This window comes from Felis catus, chromosome B1 (assembly GCF_018350175.1).
Source record: "Felis catus isolate Fca126 chromosome B1, F.catus_Fca126_mat1.0, whole genome shotgun sequence".
NCBI lineage: Eukaryota > Metazoa > Chordata > Mammalia > Carnivora > Felidae > Felis > Felis catus.
The window spans coordinates 145,913,243-145,933,935 of record NC_058371.1 but is presented as its reverse complement, the minus strand read 5'-3'; the positions used below and the strand labels follow the sequence as shown (position 1 = coordinate 145,933,935).

At 37.0% G+C, this 20,693-nt stretch overlaps 1 pseudogene; it reads right to left on the bottom strand.

Moving 5' to 3' along the window:
* Positions 1-20,393, bottom strand: part of LOC109499368 — a 29,785-nt pseudogene extending 9,392 nt beyond the window's left edge.
* Positions 20,394-20,693: the final 300 nt, after the last annotated feature.

The following is a 20,693-nucleotide window of genomic DNA, read 5'->3' as shown; positions in this document are numbered from 1 at the left end:
TACATATTTATTGAAGAGGGGATATATACAAATTGTGAAAGGCCAGTTTCTCTGTTTTAAGATGGATGATGTAGTCATATTAATTATTTGATATGTAGCCATGGACATGTCTTTCTGTGTCTGGTTGGTCACTCCTTTTAACCTCCATCTGTGTCGATAGTGAGTAGGAAGGGATGAACTAAGACATTGAAGAATTTGAGGGAAGTATTCTAGAAATACAAGGCTAGTCACTGTATATGGTCTCACTGTATATTGCCAGGTTGTTTATAGAAAGGAAACACCTTTTCTTTTAAAGTTTATTTATTTACTTTTGAGAGGAGGGGAAGGACAGAAAGAGAGGAAGAGAGAATCCCAAGCATCAGTGCAGAGTCAGATGCGGGCTCAACCTCACTAATTTCAAGATCATGATCTGAGCCAAAATCAACGGTCGGACACTTAACTGCCTGAGCCAGCCAGGTGCCCCGAGAGGAAACACCTTTTTAATCGTCAAGGCAGCAGGCTCTGAAGCAGAATAGGATCCAATGTAACGAATACTTTGTGCCCCATTGTGGTGGAAGCACTGAGAATTGTGCTAAAACTATATGAAGGGGAAGGGCTAGGTCAAACCCTTTTTAATGAACTCTGAGGGATTAGGGTATAGTTTTTCCCAGGGCATCCTGAGCCTTCTTTGCTTCTAGATGCAAACCTTATAAATAGTGGTTTGCATCAGAAAGTTCTGTCAGAAAAAGGATTACCAGACATCCTCATGGGTCTATTCAGGATCTTGAATGGATCTAACCAGGTTACATTGTCTGGGCCTCATATTAGTGCAAGCAACACCTTGATTCTTCAGGGCTGTTTCTAGTAGTTCTGGAGCTCCTTCAGATGCTTCTTGGTTCAAGCGTTTGCCTCTTCTCACCCACTGATGAAGTTTTTCACTTCTAGCTGTGGTTGTAGGGCCATGTCAGTCTTTGAACAGAGACCCTCAGGCATGAATAACCTTGTACATCAATAATTTTATAGATTCCTCTTGCCTTATATGAACCTGCTATATATATATGATATGGAGTTGAACTTTCTTTTTTTTCTTTTTTTTTTAAATTTTTTTAACGTTTATTTATTTTGAGACAGAGCATGAACGGGGGAGGGTCAGAGAGAGGGAGACACAGAATCCGAAACAGGCTCCAGGCTCTGAGCTGTCAGCACAGAGCCCGACGCGGGGCTCGAACTCACGGACCACGAGATCATGACCTGAGCTGAAGTCGTTTGCTCAACCGACTGAGCCACCCAGGCGCCCCTGGAGTTGAACTTTCTAAGAAGAATATGATACACTGCACCTGATGTATGCTTAGCTCTCTTGTCATGTGTGCTATTCCTTGTTAAGGACATCAGGTCACAGAAGAGTTTTAAGACCTCTCAGGTAAATGTATCCAGACCTTAGAGGCAATGTTTATAGGAAATATATGCAGTTTTGTATATTGTGTAATTAGTTATTGCCATCAATAGCTTTCTCTAGAAATACGTGCACAGGCAGAGTACACCTCAATCTGAGGGACCCTTACAGAGGTGATTCCTCTATGGAGATGATGGAGGGCTCTCCATATGATGTGAGAACGAGATGCAAGGCAGGGTATGGGTGAGATTGAGATGAAGAAGCTCTTCCACTCTTGAAAGATAATTATCATTTGTAGACCCTAATATCTTATCCAATTTCTCTAACATACTTGGCTGGAAAAGATATCATTCAAGCTTCTTTCAGGATAATAAAGCCACTATATAATTTATAAGAATACGGGATTTGTTAAACGTGAAAGGAGCTTTGGAAATGAAAGTCTGGAAGAAAGGAGTTAGAAACTCAGAAAGATCATCACCAGTCAGTACTTTCATCACACCAGTACAATACCTGTCTGGTGGACAAGTTGAAGCCTGCAGGGAAAATCAAGAAGCCAAGTCCTTCAGGATGCCAAAGTGAAGGTAAGATCTACGGAAATTGCAGCTTCCAGGAAGTTATTGCCTTCATTTAGGTATTGCTTCCATGGATCTACAGTCAAGTACCTGGTAGAGGGCATGGAGTCACAGTTGGCCAGCAGAAAAAGCAGGTGGGAAGGAGTCAAATGCAGGGGAGGAAAAGCTAGCACCTACTAATACTCTGTGTCTTTTTTTTGTCACCATGTCTGACTGCAATGACCTTTTAAAGGTAATGACTTCTGTTTCATTTTTGCCTTCCAAACTTGTCATGTAGTTCCTCTTTTGGTCAACTCTAACTTTGTACTATAGAGGGAAAAGAATTTTGGGAAATGTAGTTTTCAGCATTAGCTAAATTCATGTAACAAAATCTATCACAGACATTCAAACCCAAAGTTCTCAAAGATACATTTATTGGAGTTTCCTCAGAGATGAGATGGTATAGTAGTGCTAGGGTCACAAAACCAAGGCAGTCATACAAGGCTACATTTTTTGACATATCTGGATCATGGGGAATCAAAAAGCTACCTAAGTGTCCCAATGGCTAGAGTATTACCAAATACTTAAACTGCTCCAAGTGGGTCTGGAAGACCATTTTCCTGATAATGTTCTCTCAAATGTGGATTAGATTGCACATTCTCTCTGAATTGGCCTAAGGTCTTGGGGATGGCCATTCTCATACCAGCACAGATTTACTGTTGCAATAGTTTCTGGAAGACATTGGGGTTTCTTGGGGTGCCTGGGTGGCTCAGTCGGTTGAGCATCTTACTCTTGATTTTGGTCAGGTCATGATCCCAGGATTGTCAGTACTTTCAATGGGAAAGTGGGACAATGGGAAAGTGTGGGATTGAGTCCCTGCTTTGGAATCCATGGTGACACGGAGCCTACTTGAGATTCTTCCTCTCCCTCTCTCTCTCTCTCTTCCCCACCCTTCTGTTCTACCTCTCTCCCCCAATTATGCTATCTCTAAAAAAAAAAGAATTGGGGTTTCTCACTCTTCTCTTCAAGAGTACAAGGGCCCCAGCAAAAGAATCAAAGAATGTTGAGAGATTGTCACAGATATTTCATTTATGGTATTCTAAGGGACATAGACATCTTCTAAGAGTGGATTATATTCCTTTTTCACTTTTGAATTTGAGCCACAGATGCAAACTGGATCACGCAGTCAACTCTTCATTCACAGTTAATATCTGCTTCCTATTTTGAGAACACCATTTAATAGGTCAAGTGTGTGTGTGTGTGTGTGTGTGTGTGTGTGTGTGTGTGTATCTGTATAGCTATCTATCTATCTATCTACCAATTATCTATCTATCTCCTCAAGAATGAGAACATTGGGTAGTAAAATAGTTGTCCCATGAATAGCCTGGGGGAATGCTATATTCAGTTTAGTTGAAGTTCATTATCTAAGTACTCCAGGAGTTCACAGCATTGTGTATCTCTAGCTAGTTGATGACAATAGCCCTCCAACAGCAATTGCTTATCTGATGTATATACCTGGACATATTTTCCCAAAATATTCTAGCTAAATTTGGAGCTCAGTACAAACACAGCTTCTTCTTTTTCCTCCCTTAGTCCTCTTCACTTGTCTCTCTACACTGGAAATTCATCTTTATTCTGAGAAGGAGGTCATGGCTACTAGGCGGTATGATAAGATGGCCATGTGTAAAGTGTGATGAAGATTTTGATGGGCTGACCTGATGGTCAGGTTTTTTGAATAAGGAGTTCAGGCTATCTTATCCCAATGTGGTGACACTCTGATACACCACCCGAATCCCTTTTCAGTGAAGGACTGAGCCTCAGCTGCTGAAGGGACTATCTATAAATAGCTTTCAGAGATTGCCTCAGTTACAGAGAATCACACAAGAAGTCCTATAGCCAATAGTTGATTGATGTGGAGTATAAAGCCCTTGCCATCTGAAAGGCCATTCTAGCTCCAAAGGTTCCAAAGGGGTTGGTTGAGGCTGTCGCTTGACTTCTTCCTCTCCTCACTCCTGCTTCCTTTTCCTTTCTTCCATAAATGTCGATCCCATGGGTATTCCTTTTTTCCATGAATACCCTCCATACACTAAACTCAATCTCAGGGACTACTTTCTAGGAATCTGACCTACAACACCTGTACAGTTGTGAGTCTTTCTTGGAGCTGTGCTTGGAAAGGCAGATGACTATTTCTTCTCTCATTCTGTCTCCTCTCGGATATTAACACTGTGGTAAGCCTATGGATTAAAGGCATACTGCCACAGTAAAAAAAAAAAGTGCTATTGGAGTCTAGAAGAAAGAAAGTGATCAGTGGTGATCAATGAGAGCTCAAGCAGTAAAGAAAGACTTTGCAAGGACTACGCTTTTTATCTAGTCTTTGATCCTGTTCTCCCTTTTTTCCTCCAATCTATTCTCCAGGCTGCAGCTATTTATTTTCAGACCCAAATATGGTCACATTGCCTTTCTTCCTAAAGTCCCCCAAATTGCTTCTCATTATTCTTGGTCTAAAGTTGAAATTGTCTTTAAGACTCTGGACCTGGATCCTGCCACCCTACCCCCCAACTGAATCTCGCTCAGTGTCTCTAAAGTACCATGTTAATGTGCTCCTGGGCCTTTCCATGTATAGCTCTCCTTGCCTAGACCACTCCTTTATGCTTACTCCAACTTATATTTCAGGACTCACATTCAATGTCACTTCTTCTGGGAAACCTTTCCTGACAATGTAGTTGCTTTGTGTTTAGCCCTGCCATAACACCCTGTACTTCCTCTGGAATAGCACTTACTCAATTTTGCTGTAATTTTTTGTTTTTCTTAAATACTATGCACTCTTTAATAACACCTAATGTTTTTTTCTAATTTTTTTAAAATATTTATTTTTGAGAGAGAGAGAGAGAGAGAGAGAGAGAGAATGTGTGTGTGAGAGCAGGGGGAGGGGCAGAGAGAAAGGGACACACAGAATCCTAAGCAGGCTCCTGGCTCTGAGCTATCAACAAAGAGCCTGACGTGGGGCTCAAACTCATGAACCATGAGATCATGACCTGAGCTGAAGTTGGACACTCAACTGACTGAGCCACCCAGGTGCCCCTAACACCTAATTTCTATTGAGGGCTTACTATGTGCCAAGAAGTGTTCTATGTACTTGACATGTATTATATCCTTTAATCTTTACAAAAAACTTATGATACTATAATACCCTTTTTTGACAGATAAGGAAACAGAGGCAAATGGAGGTTAAAGAATCTCATAGTAGGTGGCATTTTAGTTTGTATTTTAATGTGGTTTGATTCTGGAGTCTGTGCTACCACTACATTATGGTTTGATGCCTGCCACATGATAAATGCTCAACAAATATTTATTGAATGAATGGATTTAATAGGCCCAACTGGAAGAAAAGAAGAGCACTGAGGATTATTGGGAATAAAGTAGAAAAGTTAGGTCCAGGTTTTGGAAACTCTAGGATCCTGAGAAGTAGTTTTGATGAGAGGTGGTTGGGAATAGAGATTCATTGTTGAAAACACTTTTTAAAAGATTAGGTTGGCAACAGTTTGTGCAACTTCTACTCTGTGCCTTCTAACTCAACCTTCAACTTGAAGTTAGAGCATTTAGAAAAAGGCAGGATGAAAATATTAATGGGAAAATTATGCAATAGTGCATAAAATCTAAAGGCTGACATTTTGTTTCCTTTAACTGAAGGTCATATACATTTAATAAAGTATCTTTTTCAGATAGTTTATGGTGTAACTATTAATATCTTATATTTTAAAAACAGGAACAGATTAGAAAAATCACTTCCTACAGGGTGTTTAGGGGCAAGTCATATCCTTTGAGAATTCAAGTTACATGCTGTTACCAAAGCTCTTTATATGTATATGTTTTTGACAGATTTCTCTTATTAAAACATTTTTTTCAATTAGGGCTTTAGGATGCATATTAAATCCAAAATAATAAAATCTGCTGTAACTATCTATAACTTTTATTTCAAGTCTATTTATTTATTTTGACAGACAGAGGTAGAGAGTGCATGTACATGCATGTGGGGAGGGGCAAAGAGACAGAGGGAATGAGAGAGAGAGAGAGAGACAGAGAGAATCCCAAGAAGTTTCCACACTGTCAGTGCAGAGCCTATTGAGGGGCTCAAACCCACAAACTGTGAGATTATGACTTGAGCTGAAATCAAAAGTCAGATGCTTAACTGAATGAGCCACCCAGGTGCCCCCCTCTCGATAACTTTTAATACTTTCTGTTGGTTCCATGTTCATAAGGTAAATAATACTTTTTTTTTTTTTTTTTTTTTTTTTTTTTTTTTTTTTTTTTTCTGTTGCAAACAAAGCCACGTATTGGCCCAAGTGTCTTAACTGGAAAACTGCTGTAATCTCTAAGTGTGAAATTCCACCTTCAAGTATGTTTGTTGAGGGTGGTAAAGACTTAAAAATCATTGTCCTCCAAAGTAATTTGACTACATTAGGTGAATACCAGGAACTTTAAACATGGTTTTGGGGCTTACCCAGGGGTAGTGTAAGAATCACAACATTCCACTGCTTTCTCCACCCTGTTCCTACCCCCAACCCCCTTTTTTACACATATTACACTAAGAGTGAGACATTGTAACCAAATCTCCCTATTATAATAATATTTTAGGTGTCTTAATTATTTCAGAACCAATAATCCAGAATCTTCTGCTCTTCTAAATTTTTTTCACTTTCTGTTTCCCTATACACTACATACACTACATACACTGCTGATGAACATTGTGGCAATCTAGAGATATAGACATGAGGTTTAGTGAAACAGACAAGACCAGGCTAACAGGAAAAGACTTGTCTTTGCATACCTGAAAGGCCCTTTTTGTTGCCCTGGGCAATATATATCTAAACCTATACATTCCTGTTTTTAGAATTTGGGAATACAAAGGGGAGATACACAAAATAATACCTTACACTTGCAGGGTGTCTAAGTGTGATATTTATTATCAGAAATGGCAGAGAGCTTTGCATCTTAGAAGTGCAAACAGCAGTCATTTACAAATAATATATGAAATATAATTTATGTTTCATTTATATGCTGCAAAAAGTTATACAACTATAATTATAAATTCTATTTTCATTCTGTCTTGCTCCCTCTTTTCTTCCCTCCTTCCATCCATTTTTTAAAAATCTGTAGTGTTGATTAGGTGATATAAATAACACAGAATTTACTGTACTTTGAGGAATATTATCTTTAGCATATTTTAACATATAATTATTGGTTTTAAGTTTCCATCTTATAATACTGAGATGAAAGCCAAAATGCAAAAGAATTTAAGTGACTAAACATATTATGTAATATATAATATAATGTGATATAATATGTTGTGATATGATATGCATTCAAAAAAAGAAACCCAGGAAGTCTCAATCGAAATAAATCACTTTTGAGAGTTTTGTGGTGAACACTTTAAAAAGATAGGCAATAATTCTCTGAAACAACTGAAATCCAGGCCTGTGTTACTTCAGTTGTGAGAGACAGATCCTACATATTAAAACATAATGAACAAAGAGAACAGATAGCAGTTTTTAATATGAGCTTCAATCAAAATTCACAGAGAAAGTTTTGATTTTTTGGCATTGATTTGCAATGGAGCTGCTTCTTTCAGGGACAACTCTACGTTGCATACGGTACAACCAGAGCAGCAGGAATTTACTCCTTACTAAGGATGGTCGATAAATTTCCTAAGCAATACTAGAGAGGAAAACCAGCTATATGTAATAATTTATATTAACATACCACAGGGCGCCTGGGTGGCTCAGTCGGCTAAGCGTCCGACTGCGGCTCAGGTCATGATCTTCCAGTCTGAGGTCGAGCCTTGGGTCGGGCTCTGTGCTTGCTGATGGCTCGGAGCCTGGAGTCTGCTTTGGATTCTGTGTCTCCGTCTCTCTCTCTGCTCCGCCCCCCACGCGTGTCCTGTCTGTCTCTCTCTCTCAAAAGTAAATAAACATTAAAAAAATAATTTAAGGGGCGCCTGGGTGGCTCAGTCGGTTAAGCGTCCGACTTCAGCTCAGGTCACGATCTCACCATCCGGGAGTTCGAGCCCCGCGTCTGGCTCTGGGCTGATGGCTCAGAGCCTGGAGCCTGCTTCCGATTCTGTGTCTCCCTCTCTCTCTGCCCCTCCCCCGTTCATGCTCTGTCTCTCTCTGTCTCAAAAATAAATAAATGTTAAAAAATTAAAAAAAATAATAATAATTTAACATATGACAAATCAGGTATTTCGGAACAGTGGGGAAGTGAATGAGGAAGATTTTATCAAAAAAGTAAAGATTAAAATATGATGAGTGATCAGGACACAATGTGAAGAGGTTTATAAAACATAGAAGAGCATACCTGGATATTTTAAAACAACAAATTAGGAAAGTTTAGCCTCTTTTTTGACAGAAACAATATCTGTATCATATAAAGAGTTCATAGAAAGTGATAACCTAAATATCAAATTCTCAAAAAAAATGAAAAAAGAATGTAATTTGATTTAACAAGGAAAAATTAATAATGAGACATGCAAAAGTGACCGGTTTCAGTAGAAATTAAAAATTCAATCTCAAAGAGTCACATATTATAGTTGTATTTCTATTAACATATTAAAATTTTGGAGAAATTTAAATGACTAATGGTGAGATTATTTTGAAATTGCTGTATTTTGCTGGCATCAGGATAAATTGCTCAAACCATTTTCTGAAGTAATTAGGCAATAATATAAAAAGTTACATAGTCTTCTCCTTTTGATTTTCTAATACTCCTAGGAATTTATTCTTTTGAAAAGTTCTGAAGAAAAAAATGGCATGCATTATAATTTCATAGGATGGGGAAGGAAAAACAGCAAATGGCTAACTATAGAGAAACTCAATGGAATACTATACTGCCATTTGGGAGGGATAGTTGGGGCACATGGGTATATTCAGTGAGGTGCTTCTCAATAACTAAGATTAAAGAAAAAAGATAATTTTGCAAGAAGGAGGCAGAAAAAACTCAAAGCATAAGGGATCAAGGCAGAAGATGGAGGATGGCTCCCAGGTCCAAAAAATATAACTGTAACCAGAGTGAACTTATTGACACTCCTAATGAATGTGTCAGTTGACGACAGGATTGCTCCCCAGTGGAAATGACAAAAAGGCAGAAGTCTTCCAGACAAAACAGGTCTTCCCATGCAGTACTGTTTAGGACTTTATTATATTGCTTAGAAGTGCTGGAAGCTATTGTGGGGACAGACACTTAATTGCATTAGGGACTCCGTGTTTGTGGTCCATTCTAATCAAGCAACCTCCTATGCAGCTTGCCTGGAGGGAGAGAATGTGATAGGTCAAAGCAAGCACAAGGAGATAGGCTCGTACCTTTACTTCTTAATTCTCCTTGTAAATGAATAAATTGCTATTTTAGCATCACAGATGTCTCTCAGGTTTGATAGGATGAATTGATATCCCAGTATTCAATTAATTCTGGGACAGGGAACAAACTGGGTGTCCCAGCCTGTGAAATGAGGGGACAGTGAAAATTTTCGCAAGGTGGGTGGAATGTTGTGGACCTGACTAGTTAGCCAGACTTCCACAGGTGATACCTCATTTTACAAAATCTTTGATTATCTACACATAAAGATGAGGAATCCATGCAGCAAGCAGAAAAACAGTTTTAACATAATTTTAAGTGAAAAAGGTGAGGTATAACATTTTGTCTATTAAGAAAGCAGCAATTTAAAAGATGCATGAATATGGGCACAATACTAAGGGAACTAGGGAAAAGAAACAGTGACTGAATTAGAAGGGCATGCCAATGTTTCGTTTTCTGTAACTGCTGTTTTGTTTACATCATAAAAACAGGAGAAAAATAAATAAAAGTTCTGCATTGTATGGATATACAGTTTATAACAACATGATATTTAATCATATAAATCATAGCATATTTAATAATAATCAAGTGATAAAATATATATTAAGCAATGCTAAATTTAGAGGCATTTTCATTTCTAAGTTACCTATGAATCTGTTAAGGTCCATTCATGGTAACAGAGAAAACTCAAATTTAATATGAAGATTCAATAGCCAAATAACTATATACCTCATACCAAAAAGAGTATTTTCTGGACATAAATATAAATGAATATATATTTGCATCTGCTAGTTTTTCATAGTCAAAATCTATAAGAAATAATTTTGTTATGCAGACGCTCATAATTAGGAAGCTTATCACATGGTGATTTCCATCTACATCCTTAGCAGTTAGAGGTGTTTTTTCTTTTTTAAGTATCGTGATCTACGATTTAAATATTAAATAAAATTTATTGTTAAGGGCTACAAGTATTGGGCTAGTAGAACAAAATAAAGTCAAATGTAAGCATTACCCAAGTGTAGGCTTGAAATTAAAAGTTTAACCGTAAGTATTTAAGTAATTTCATTCACATAGTGATTGAAAATAAGCAGAAATGTTATCACTCCAATTCTTTCTTTTCCTTTGTGTGTTTATTCTTTTCCTTTAATCTCTCTTTTCTCTTTTCACCACTGAATCAGCTCAGTGCAAGCCTGCACCTCCCTCTACAGTGTGAAAATAGCAGTTCCTTTTCACTCATTCTGCAGGAGAAATAATCTTCCCAAGAGGAACTTTGTTAGTGCCTCCACAGTCTGCTTTGCAGGGTTCAGCATCAAAGCCTATTTTTATCACCAGTTCTCCTGCTTGCCCTCCGTCTGGCTGCTGTGGAAGCTGACTAGATGTGAGTCAGTCACTGCTTACTACATTCAGAACAATTTCTCATGGGTAAGAGTAAACAACAAGGAGTCATGGACTATAAAGTTAAAATAAACTGCAGTAGCTTTATAGAAAAGCAAGGAGAGAGTAGATTTTATTGTAAATAAGGAAAGAATGGAGTCCATTGAGTCTCTCCAATACATTATATCATCAGTCAGACTTAAAACACTTTGTATTCAAGTAGGCTGAAACCTATTTAGTTAGTCTCTATACTTCTCATTCATGGCATGTATAAATGTGAATTTAGACTTAGTTTAAAATTATCTTTTTGTTTGTTGGTTCCTGGGTGCATTTTATTCTACAATGATGTTTACCTCAAAATTCCGGGATACTTTTGTAAGCACAGATGTGTACAGTATTGAAAATACAGTATATGCAAACACAGAGAGACAGAAATAGACCCAATTTTAAGAGGTTGTAAAATACAATTCTCTTTTTAAAAAAATTTTTTTTTCAACATTTATTTATTTTTGGGACAGAGAGAGACAGAGCATGAACGGGGGAGGGGCAGAGAGAGAGAGGGAGACACAGAATCGGAAACAGGCTCCAGGCTCCGAGCCATCAGCCCAGAGCCTGACGCGGGGCTCGAACTCCCGGACCGCGAGATGGTGACCTAGCTGAAGTCGGACGCTTAACCGACTGCGCCACCCAGGCGCCCCAATTCTCTTTTTTTTAAATGTGAATATAGTTGACACACAATGTTACATTAGTTTCAGGTGTACAACTTATAGGTGGTTTGACAAGTTTATACACTATGCTATGCTCACCACAAGTGAAGCTAGCATCTGTCTCATTGTATCATTATTACAATATCATTGACTGTATTCCTTATGCTGTGCTTTTTATTCTTGAGATTTATCGTTTCATAACAGGAAGCCTGTATATCCCTCTCCCATGCACCCATTTTGCTCAACTTCCTCTGGCAACCATCAGTTTATTTTCTGTATTTATAGATCTGATTTTGCTTTTTGTTTGTTTTTTCATTTGTTTGTTTGTTTTTTTAGATTCTACCTATGAGTGGAATCATATAGTATTCGTCTTTCTCAATCTGACTTATTTCACTTAGCATTATAGCCTCCAAGTTCATCTATGTTGTCTCAAATGGCATTGTCTCATCCCCTTTAACGGCTGTATAATATTCCTCTGTGTGTTTTTGTGAGTGTGTGTGTGTGTGTGTGTGTGTATACTACATTTTCCTTATCCATTAGTCTATTGACAGACACTTAAGTTGCTTTCATATTTTAACTCTTCTAAATAATGCTGCAGTAAACATAAAGGTGCATACATCTTTTTGAAATAGTGTTTTTGTTCTCTTTGGGTTAATACCCAATAGTAGAATTACTGGATCATATAGTATTTCTATTTTCAATTTTCTGAGGAACATCCATACTGTTTTCCACAGTGACTGTACCAACTTACATTCCCACCAACAGTGCATGAGGTTTCCTTTTTTCTCCGCATCCTCACCATAAAATACAATACTCTTAAATATGCCAGCCATCTCCCACAAACACAGGTATATTCTTAGATGTCTTTCCCTTCCCCTCTACTCCTTTTGGAATACACGGAAAGACAGGAGGAAGCCAAATATAAACATGTTATTCAACACAAGTAGACATCAAAGGAAGAATTGAGTAAAAAATATGGAGTGAGATTAATACAGATAAAATACATAATTTTGAACACTAGTGATTCCACTATCATGTTGGTTTAAAAAGTTGTATCTTGCAATTATTTAAAAAAAATTTTTTTTTCAACGTTTATTTATTTTTGGGACAGAGAGAGACAGAGCATGAGCGGGGAAGGGGCAGAGAGAGAGGGAGACACAGAATGGGAAACAGGCTCCAGGCTCTGAGCCATCAGCCCAGAGCCTGACGCGGGGCTTGAACTCACGGACCGCGAGATCGTGACCTGGCTGAAGTCGGACGCTTAACCGACTGCGCCACCCAGGGGCCCCATATCTTGCAATTATTTTAAAGAAATAAATTTAAAAGCCTTTTCTATAAAACTAAATACAAAAGCCTTTTCCATTGTCTCAAAATAGTTTTTAAAAGATCTCTATTGACATACTCTACATGTGTTCTGACTAATGTAGAGTAGTCTTGAGGTTGTATTTCTTTATGAACTGGATTTATATTTATGTAAATGCAGTATTGGATTCTATTAACCATTAAAAAATTTTTTTTAATGTTTATTTTTTTGAGAGACAGAGAGCAAGTGGGGGAGAGGCAGAGAAAGAGAGGCACACAGAGTCTGAAGCAGGCTCTAGGCTTCAAGCTGTCAGCACAGAGCCCGATGCAAGGCTTGAACCCATGTACCATGAGATCATGACCTGAGCTGAAGTCAGATGCTTAACTGACTGAGCCACCCAGGCACCCATATATTAACCATTTTTAAGCATCCATTTTATATTTTAGCTCTTTGTGAGTGCAGGACCTACTAAAATCCTCTCATACTTTTCACATAGTCATTATCCTATGTTTCTGAGATTGAAATTTTGAACTTAAGAGCAGAACATTGTGTGAACTACAGCCAAATTTTATCTCATTTACTTCACTTCTTTATTCTAAATTCTTTAAAAAAATTTTTTTAATGTCTATTTATTTCTGAGAGAGACAGAGACAGAGACAGAGCTTGAGAGGGGAAGGGCCAGAGAGAGAGGGAGACACAGAATCTGAAGCAGGCTCCAGCTCCGAGCTGTCAGCACAGAGCCCGATGTGGGGCTCAAACTCATGAACCACGAGATCATGACCTGGGCTGAAGTCGGACGCTTAACCAACTGAACCACCCAGGCGCCCCTTCACTTCTTTATTCTAGTCAGTTAAGGTAATCATTCTGAATCTTTATTCTGTTATCAGTCATATCATTTACTGCAGGGGTTGGCAAGCTTTATCTATATCTGTAAACTCTAGATTGTGAATATTTTAGGCCTTGTGGGCCAGGGGTCTTTGTTACATGTTGGAAGAAAGAAAGACTGAAAGAAAGAAAATAAGAGAGAAAGAAAGAGAAAAGAAGTAAGGAATCTTTTGAATGTAAAGAGCATTCTTAGCTCAAAGGCCATACAATGGCAGACCTCAGATCAGCTTTGACCACAGACTAGTTTGCTGACCTCATGGTTATATTGCTGTATTGCAAATCAGCTCACTTAGTGGCTAAAAATACGAAACATTATTATCTCCTTGTTTCTGTGGGTCAAGAATCCAGGGCTTGGCTTATCTGGGTACCTCTGCCTCAAAGGCCCTCACCAGGATTCAGGTGCTGTCTGGGCTGCAGTCCCATCTGAAGCCTCAACTTAGAGAGGACCTGGTTCTGAGCTCACTCACGTGGGTATTGGCAGAATTCAGTTCCTCGTGGGCTATTGGACTGAATGTTTCAACTCCTCACTAGCTGTTGGCCAGAGGTCTCTCTCAGTTCCTTGCCACATGGACCTCTCCATAAGGCAGCTCGATTCCATCACAGCAAGTTAGCAAGAGAACAAGAAAGAACATGCAAAATGGAAGCCATAATCTCTTTGTAATCTGATTTTAGAAGTGACTCCCATCACTTCTGTTCTATTACATTTATAGAAATGAGTGATTAGGACCAGTTCACACACAAGGAGAGGGGATTACATGAAGGTGTGAATACCAAGAGGTAGGAATCCTTGGAGCCATCTTACAAGCTTTCTACCACATCAGCCCATCCAGAATTTTCTGCAACTTAAACAAACCATGCCTTATTCATCCCAGTTTTTGATTAAAATATTGGAGAAGGGGTGTTTGTGACACAGTCTTGCAGCATATTTTTCCCTCCAGACTGACTCCAGTCCACTAACTAAAATTATGAATATTGCTAGATGCCTAACTGTAAATTCTCAATAGTGGTGTCATCTGACTAACATTTTGTCATCGTATCTTTGGAGATCTCAGGAGACATTTCTGTCAAAAGCATTTTTAAAATTGCACTGTTTATGCTTCGCCGGACAGGTGAAATCAAGTTAAAGTAAGATTCAAGGACTGTCTTGAAGAATAAAATAAATCATAGCAATACTGGAGCTGAACGGATGTCATAAATAGAGAGGACCATTTCCATCTGCCTTGCCTTCTTGACAGGCAGTTTTAGGGCTGACTGCATCTTCTATGAGACTCAATTTTTTTAGCCAACTAGTGAAGCTGTCTTTCTCTTACTTCCATTCATGCTCTCCTAGAAAGATTTGTATTTTCTTGTAGAATAGCTAACAGACCAAATCAGGGGCAAATTATAAGCATTTTAACAGTAAATCACAATCATAGTTGATTCAGGGATCTTTCAAAGTTAGATAATACTAGTCATTAATGCCTGCCATCTACATAGCAACCATATACCAAGACAATGTTTCTACTACTCCCAGAAAGAAGTGTAATACTCTGGTCAGAATTGACAATATAAAGTCCCATAGTTTTAAGCGCTGTATCACTCAAACTTCAATGCCACTGAAAGATTGCAACTCTTTCCCCATTGAGCAATATAACAATTACTACTTATTGAGTGTATACTATGAGCCAAATGCTGCACTAAATAACTTTATAAGGATTTTCTCATTAATTCTCTTTAACAATCCTGGGAGGTAGGTACTATTATCACATGCATTTATAGAGAAATTAAGCAGCTTGCCTGTGATCACTCAGAAGCCAAATTCTAAAACCCAGTATCCTAAATCCAGAGTGCTTTCTCTTAAAGCAGAGGCACAAGTATAACAAACATTTCTTTGAAAAATGCTAAAGCAACCTTTCCTAGGAAACATAATTGAAAGATTTACTAATTACTAACTTTTTAAAAAAGTTTGACACCACTAGATGGCAACATTTTCAAAAGCTTTAAAAAAAACTTTAAAAAGTTTAAGGTAGAAAAGTAATTCAACTTCATTATTATTTTATTTTTTATTTTTAAAAATATACGCTTTATTGAAGCATAATTAAATAACATAGTAAGATATTTAAAATGTATATTGTGGTGATTTGATAAATGTATAGATTGTGAAAGGATTACTTCCATCTAGTTAATTATCATATCCATCACCTTATTTATTTATTTTTAGAACATTTAGGTTCCACTCTCTCAGCAAATTTCAGTTATAAAACATAGTCTTATCAACTAGAGTCACCATGTTTTACATTGGATCCTCAGACCTTATTCATCTTACTGCTGGAAGTGTGTACCAACTTCTCATTTGCCCCACACCCCAGTCACAAGCAACCACTTTTCTACTCTGTTTATATGAGTTTGACTTTTTGGGAATTTATTTATAAGTAATTGCACGCAGTATTTGTTTTGCTCTGTCTGGCTTATCTCACTTTGCACGATGTTCTCAAGGTCCATCTGTGTTATCACAAATGGCAGGATTTCTTTCTTTCTCATGGCTGAATGACAGCCCATAGCATATATATATATATATATATATATACATATATATATATATATACACACACACACACACAAATTTATGCATATATTTACACACATATATGTATATATTATTTTTATATATACACAATTGTATATATTGTGTGTGTATTATGTGGTATGTATGTGTATTTACATATATACATAAATGTAATACATAGGCACACACAACACATTTTCTTTATTCATTCATTGATGGACAGTTTAAGTTTCCATTTCTTGGCTATTGTGAATAATGCCACAGTGAACATGGGAGTGCAGATATCTCTTCAATAACCTGTTTTTATTTCTTTTGGATATATACCTAGAAGTGGAATTGCTCAATGACATGGTAATTCCATTTTTAATTTCTTTTTTTTTTTTTTAATTTTTTTTTTTTCCCAACGTTTTATTTTATTTTTGGGACAGAGAGAGACAGAGCATGAACGGGGGAGGGGCAAAGAGAGAGGGAGACACAGAATCGGAAACAGGCTCCAGGCTCTGAGCCATCAGCCCAGAACCCAATGCGGGGCTCGAACTCCCTGACGCGAGATCGTGACCTGGCTGAAGTCGGACGCTTAACCGACTGCGCCACCCAGGCGCCCCTCCATTTTTAATTTCTTCAGGAACTTCATACCGTTTTTTGCTACACCAATTTAGATTTCCACCAACATTGATTAGGAGTTTCTTTTTTTCTTCTCCTTTCCAACGCTTGTTATTTCTTGGCTTTTTGTTGATAACCATTCTAACAGGTGAGGTCATATCTCACTGTGGTTTTAATTTGCATTTCCTTGATGGTTAGTGATGTTGAATATCTTTTCATGTATGTGCCTATTGGCCATCTGTATGTCTTCTTTAGAAAAATGTCTATTCATTCCTCTGCCCATTTTTTTAATTGTTTTTTTCTTTTTGCTATTAAGTTGTATAAGTTCTTTATATATTTTAGATATTAACCCCTTATCAGATAAATGATTTATAAACATTTTTCCCTTTCTGTAGGTTGTCTTTTCATTTTGTTGGTGGTTTCATTTGCTCTGCATAAGCTTTTTTAGTTTGATGTAATCCTATTAATTTATTTTTGCTATTATTGTCTTCACTCTCAGTGTTAAATAAAAAAAAAATCATTGCTAAGACCAATGTCAAGGAGTTTCCCTTTATATTTTCATTTAGGAGTTTAATGGTTTCAGGTCTTATTTCAAGTCTGTAATCTATTTTGACTTAATTTTTGTGTACAGAAAAATGATGTATAAAATGATGATGAGATACAGTTTCATTCTTTTGCATGTGTCTCTTCAGTTTTCCCAATACTGTTTATTGAAGAGACTATTCTTTCCCTATTGTGTATCTTTAGCCCTTTTGTTGTAAATTAGTTGACTACATATGTTTGGGTTTATTTTTCAGCTCTCTTCTGTTTCATTAATCTATGTGTCTGTTTTTATGCCAAACTCTACGTTGGTTGCTATAGTTTTGTAATATAGTTTAAAATCAGGAAGTGTGATGCCTCCAGCTTTGTTCTTCTTGTTCAAGATTGCTTTGGCTATTCAAGGTGTTTTGTGGTTCCATACAAATCTTGGGGTTGTTTTTTTCCATTTCTGTGAAAAATGCCATTGGAAGTTTGATAGGGATTAGATTGAATCTACAGATTTCTTTGGTAGCATAGTATTAGTATTAGCATTAGTATTTTAAAAATACTAATTTTTTGAATCCATGAACATGTAATATCTTTTTATTTGAGTCTTCTTCAATTTATTTTATCAATATTTTATAGCTTTCAGTATATAGGTCTTTTGCGTATTAACTTTATTCATATGTACTTTATTCTTTTTGACACAATTGTAAAATGGAATTTTCTCAATTTCTCTTTCTGATAGTTCATTGTTAGAGTATGGAAAAGTGACTGGTTTTTGTATACTGATTAAGTATCCTTCAACTCTTCATTTATTAGTTCTCATAGTTTTTGGTAAAGTCCTTAGGGTTTTTGACATATAATAATAATATGTCATCTGCAAACAGACACAGGTTTGCTTCTTTGTTTTCAAAATGGATGTCTTTTATTTCGTGTTTTTTGTTTGTTTGTTTGTTTGTTTTGTTTTGTTGTGCCTGATTACTCTGGCTACGACTTCTAGTACTATGTTGAATAAGAATGGTGGAAATGGGCATCCTTATCTTGTTCCTGATCTTAGAGGTAAAGCTTTCAGTTTTTCACCATTGAATATGATCTTAGCTATGGCATGTCATTTATGGCCTTTATTATGCTGAGGCACATTCCCTCTATACTTACTTCATTCATTTAAATCAGGAATGGATGTTGAATTTTGTCAAATGCTTTTTCTTCATCTAAAGAGATGATCACATAGTTTTTATCCTCCATTTTGTGAATGTGGTATATCACATTGATTGATTTGTGTATGTTGAGCTATGCTATATATAACAAATTTTAGTGACTTTACAATAAAATTTTTACTGCCTGGAATGAATCTCTCCTCATTTATTTCATACTCTTGTAGACATTTTGAGGCCTCACTTACATATGTATCTTTTTTCTCTGTGATACTTCTCCCACTTATGCAGCCAATTATATTTTTCTCACTGTACCATTATCGTACCATGTACATGATCCATTTGAGTCTTCGATATGTTGCATATGTCCTGGTGATATACTTATGTGTCTATCTTCCCACTCCATTGGGACAGTCCTAAAGGCAATATTGTTAAAAATTCATATTTGTAAACGTCTCATCCACCCCAGTCTCTGTACACAGTGTTTAGCATTATATCTGACACAGTAGTTTCTCAATACCTGAACAACAACAAAAAAAAAAGGCCTGAAATTTACATATCACAACCTATTGATCTAATTCTAATAGCCTTTGAGTTCTTTTCACATTTTTGTTATTATACACACTGTTTCAAAAAAACATCCTTGTTTCTGTCTTGGGCATGCATGAGAATTTCTTTAGAAACTCTAGCAGCAGAATTTGGGGATCGTAGAGTACATATATCTACACATGATTTTAACCATAGTTGACATTTATCATTCATTTTGGCTGTTCATCAAGTAATTTGCCTTCCTATGCTTTGGGAACTTCCCATTTTATGAATATGATGGGAGACAGAGTGTACTTTCCACCATAAAATGCTGAAATGTCAAGTACTTACTTTCTTAACTTTGCTTGGACCTAGGGTGTGGACATGTGATCTTGGTTCTGTACTTGGAATTGGGAGTCCATGCATTAGATGAGAGGAACTCTGGACAGCTGTGTAGGTCATTGCAGTAAGATTAAGTTTTGTAGCAGTACTAAGACCCATGCTATTAATGGCATTTAGTATCCAAGCCAACTGTTTGCGCTGTGGGCAGCAACGACTGCTGTTTGATGAAGTCTTGACTCTAATTGTCTAGGCCTCCTAATAATTCCATGAGCTACCCCAAATCCTTTTAATAATGTCCCATTTTGCTTAAATCAGTTGAGCTTGGTTATTTTTTGTTTCCAACTAAAAATCCTGATTGATATAGATGAGCACCCGTAGGAGGCTGGGAGCATTTCTAAATATGCTGAACAGTTAAAAAAAAATGACATTTTCAAAATTTTAACTTATGGCAAAAGTTTAAAATTAGCTACAAGAAATATGACCAATACATATCAGCATGGAATCTGAGCATTCTACACCAATAAAAAGGAAGACTAAAGTTTCAGATTTAACTGAGTTTACCTATACAGGTATTCTTATGAGGAATTTGACTTCCAATGTACTAGCTTAAACATCTGAGAGCAGTTTTAGTTGTTTTATTTTTTGGTTGACTTAAATCTAGACAATATCTCATATTAAGAGAAATTGACATACCACAAAGAAGAAAGGAGAAAAGAATTAAAAGATTTAGGAGGTGGAAATGTTGGATTAATTTGTTATATACATTCTGCTTTCCTCATTCCTAGCTATATTACTAAAATGGATCCAGAAGACAACCCCTTCACCAAGTCCTTGAGAAATACATTGTAGAGGAGAATTCCAGCATACTCTCCTCATTTCAGTGAGGATGAAGAGATTGTAGATTGGCAGAAGCTAATTAGAAGCACTCAATCAATAGAGGTAAATTGGAATGATTACAATAATGGTAGACAGTAAATTGTTTGCCATGAGACCAAGTAAGTATTGATTGGAGCTGCCAATGATGAACAACATATTTTAAAATCAAAATAACCAAAAAGTTGGTCATGTCCACCAGTATTCCATCATCTAACGGAAGTAATATACATGGAACCATACCTAAGAATGTCTAGAGGCACAAGTAACTTGCAGAAGACCGACATTCTGACTATGCAACTTCTGCAACACTGTCATTTCTCCCTCAGCCTCATCTAGGGACTCACAGGAAATTCTTTATTACCTACATACTTGACTCTAATTAATAGATTCATCTAAATGATTTGTTGGTGCCGAGGGGAAGTGCAACTGTTACTGCCTTACAACCTCATTCATGGTTGGCCCTTAAGGACCAATGGGTGTAATTTTTAGTATTTCAGATCATTTTCCAATTTTTATGAAAGGTGTGTTATCAGCCACAAATCCAGACTTACTCATGGTCATTGGCTAATGGAACTGGAAGAAAG